This window comes from Ailuropoda melanoleuca, chromosome 4, assembly GCF_002007445.2.
Source record: "Ailuropoda melanoleuca isolate Jingjing chromosome 4, ASM200744v2, whole genome shotgun sequence".
In the NCBI taxonomy this organism is placed as follows: domain Eukaryota; kingdom Metazoa; phylum Chordata; class Mammalia; order Carnivora; family Ursidae; genus Ailuropoda; species Ailuropoda melanoleuca.
The window spans coordinates 14,023,513-14,027,454 of record NC_048221.1 but is presented as its reverse complement, the minus strand read 5'-3'; positions in this window follow the sequence as shown (position 1 = coordinate 14,027,454).

Sequence of the window (3,942 nt, the reverse complement as noted above, 5' to 3'; positions counted from 1 at the left end):
GGGGCCGCGGGGCGGCTCTGCGCATGCGCCCCTGCCTGCTGGAGGCTGCCGGCTGCGCGAGAGTGGGGGCTCCCCCTACCTAAAACCCCCTCCCCACTTCTTCCACCTCTCACCCCACCCAGGGGTAGACTGCGTCTGCTTTCCCGCCCGTTCGCCCATTTGCCCCAGGAATCCCATTAAATGTTCCCAGACGCCCCATAGTGGGGGTCTGTCCCATCTTACAGATGTGGAAACTGAGCCTCAGGGAGACGAAGTAGCTTCCAAGGTAGCACAAAGAGCAAGGGCAGAGCTGGGATTCCAACCCTGGTCTGCCTGACTTTCCAGGGCTCACACTTGAAGCAGTTTTGGCTGCAATTGCTGTTTTCTATCCCACGTATAGTGAGGAAGCTGAGGCTCAGAGAGGATAGGAAGATCCCTGGGTCACATAGCTGGTAAGAGACTCGCAGCGTTGGAGCTCAGGCTTGTCACACCCCACAGCTGTCTCCCCAGCTGCAGCCTGAATGTATCCTTCTTTCATTCATTCCTTTATCCAGTGGGCACGTATAGAGCAGCAGCTGTGTTGCAGGTACTGTTGTCCCAGGAATACTTTTGCTTTGGGCAGGGGGCGTGCGTGTGTCTTTGCAGGGAGACTTCAACCTTAAGAAGTCTAGATCCATACAAAGGAATATTATTCAGCCATAAAAAGGAAGGAAGCCTTGCTACACGCAACATCATGGATGAACCTTGAAAGCATGCCGAGAGAAGCCAGATTCGAAAGACCACAGCGTGGCTCAATTTATATGACATGTTTAGAACGGACAAATCCAGAGACAGGAAGTAGATCAGTGGTTACCAGGGGCTGGGGGAGGGGGAATGGAGAATGACTGCAAACGGGTACTGGGTTTCCTCCTGGAATGATGAAAGTGTTCCAGAGCTAGATAGTGGTGATCGCGGCACAATCGTGTGAATATAATTAATGCTACTGAATCGTACACTGGAAAATGGTAAATTTTGTGTTCTGGTGTATTTTACCACAATGAAAAAAGGAAATGATGGAAATGAGGGGGATCAAAAGTTTCAAGAGGTCAGCCCTTCCCCCACCTTTCCTTCCCAGGGTCTTAGTCTCTCGATGCTTAGAATGGGATGCACTGGGCAAACAGTCTGCCCTTCACACCATGTCCCACGTGTGCGTGTGTCTGTGTGTGTGTGTGGGGTCCTCAGGCTGATGGGGGGACAAATAAGTGAGAAGATGGTTTTGGCAAGATTACCAAAGAGTGAAGAGGGGGTGGAAATAAGTGAAGGTTGAGGAAGAACCACAGGGGAGCTATGTTGCCCTACCCAAGTCATCAGTATGGGTCCGTGTCTCATGCGTGTGGACCCAGTCTGCTGGTCCAGGAGTGGGTGAGTGATGGCCCTAGGGGTCAAAGTGACACACTGGGGAGCTATGCTTACTGCTCAGGCCTCATCACAGAGGAGAGATGGAGGTCAGGGATCACGCTGATATGAGTGTCTGTAGTTGACAGGCTGGTGTGAGGGGTGATTGTGGCAGCATTGGGGTGGGGGGTTGGGGGTCTGGGTGTGACTGTATGACATGCAAGGGATCCAAGCAGATTTTCCTTCACAAGTTCAGGGTTCAAAACCCCTCTTTTCCACTCTCGAGTGACTCTGGGCCCTCCATTTTGTCTTTCTGTGCCTCAGTTACCCTATCTAAAAGGAGAATAATTAAGAGTCTGTCTTACAGGGTTGCTGAGAGAATGAAATGGGAAGTAAACACATAAGATGGGGGCTGCTGTCATGCTGTTGCCCATTTTCCAGCTGGAGAAACTGAGGCTCAGAAGCATGGGACCACCTGCCTGTGGTTGCACAGTATGGGTACGGGCCAAGTGGGAGCCTACGTTCATGGCCTCAGAGCCAAGCTGACCCTCACCCCTGACTGCTCCCACCTCTCTACACCCCTTCCTCTCCACCCCCATGTCCCCCTGGCTGGTGCCAGGACTGAGCTTAGAGGGGCTGGCCTGGGGCCCAGGGGAGGTGGGAGGGCGGGCTGTTGCTGGGGGCTTGAATGAGGCAACTTTGCCTGAGAATCTGCTGGGCTCAAAGAGCTATTTATAGGCTTGCACAGGGATTGGGTGAGCCGCCCCGCCAGCCCTGAGTGCCTTCTCTGTACCCCCCACACTGGGGCCCAGGCCAGGGGCTGGAGCAAGTTGGGGGAGGAAGCAGGGGAGGGGGCTGGTGGGCCAGATCAGGGGCAGGGAGGTTGGACCTTCCAGGAGAGCTGGGTCTCCGGGGTGGACAGTAGCCCTCCAAAGTGCCACTTAACATACCTGAGGTGACACACGGACATGACACAAGTGTCACACAATGTCACCAACAAACCCCTAACCCACATCACATCCGAGACACACAGTGACAGCACAAGTGGCTTATATACAACCACATGAGGCCAGACCACATATACGTCACACAGACCACGTACAGCCTCATTTGGTCACACCCAAGTCATGCGTGTTGCATAACCAAACTCACAGCTGTGATCCCGGCCGCAACTCTAGTCCCTTCACACTCAAATACACGCATTGCAGTCCACACCTACTGCACCTTAGCCTTCCCGGCAGCCACCAACAGCCTACATTTGCCCCACATTGTTCACCTCCAACCCTGTTTATAGGCAGGGGCACATCTCCAGATGGCCAGCGCCCAACTAAGATCCCCGGACACCCCTGGCACCCACACGGAGAAGTATAGTCCTCCCGAGATCAACCTCAGTGCCCAGCCACTCATGCTAACCATTCAACCCTGGGGGGGTTCCCTGGTGAGCTCACTTCAGTCCCTTCACACCGGGCCACCCCCTCCCACTCCTACTGTCACCTCCACTTCCCTGGGTTCCTAGGCTCTCGGGCTTCCAGGCTCCCAGGCTCGCACCCTGCCAGGACTGACAAGTCTAGCTGGCAGCTAGTGTGCATCTGTCTATTCTGAGGCGGGCCCTGCTGGACCCAGGCAGACCCTGGCAGATAAATCACACCTGGACCTTCCTCACTGGGGGCTGCTGGCCTGGGAACCATCACATCCACCCCCACAGACTCTCCAGGCTGGGGCCTTGAAGCAATCCTTACACTTATCCCCCAGGGGGAAACCAAGGCTTGAAGCTTTCTGAAGGCCTTTCCCTACCCTGCTCCGCTATGGCAAGTTGGACCTGTTTGTTTTTGTTTTTTGCCATGGGTGGGGCTGCATCCCTAGAGAGAGACCTTGCTGACCCACACTTGCTGTGTGACTTCAGCAAATACCTGACTCTCTCTGAGCCCCTATTTCCTCTTTTGACAAATGCTAACCTCAGGCCAGTGGAGAGAGCTCCAGAGCCAGACAGGCTTGAATCCTGGTTCCCCTGGATTTGCTTTCCCATGTGATTCGCTTTCCTGTGCCGCAGTTTCCCTCAGGGAACTGGAGTTGCAGCTCCTGGCTCTTCCAGACCTTCCTCTGCCCCATCCCCTGGGTGAGGAGGGAGGGAGTGCCTAGTCTCCCCTCATTCAGGCGAATGAATGGACCACTTTTGGCTGCGCTGCTGGGAGCTTAGAGCTGCTAATTCCCTGGAGAAACAGGGGGTTCTTTCATGGCCCAGGCGCCAGTGGGGTGAGGAGGCGGGAAAAGGGTACTGAGCTGGCCTCATCCCAATGGGCAAGGTGGCTCCATGCCAAGACCAAGAGTGGCGTGGGGGGCCCTAGGGCCATGCAAATCCTCCCTGGGGGACATTGGCTCTATCATCAGCTGTAAAATGGAGTTGACATGGACCAGTACCGCAGGTTTAATGAACCAGTGGAGGAGACACAATGTGGCTTCAAGTCAAACACAGGACGGGCTCTTAACGAAGGTCGGCCACTGTTGTTATGTGTCAGCCCACAGAGTCCACTGAATTCTCCAGCAGTCCTATAAATAGAATTCCCTCCATTTCACAGATGAGGAGATTAA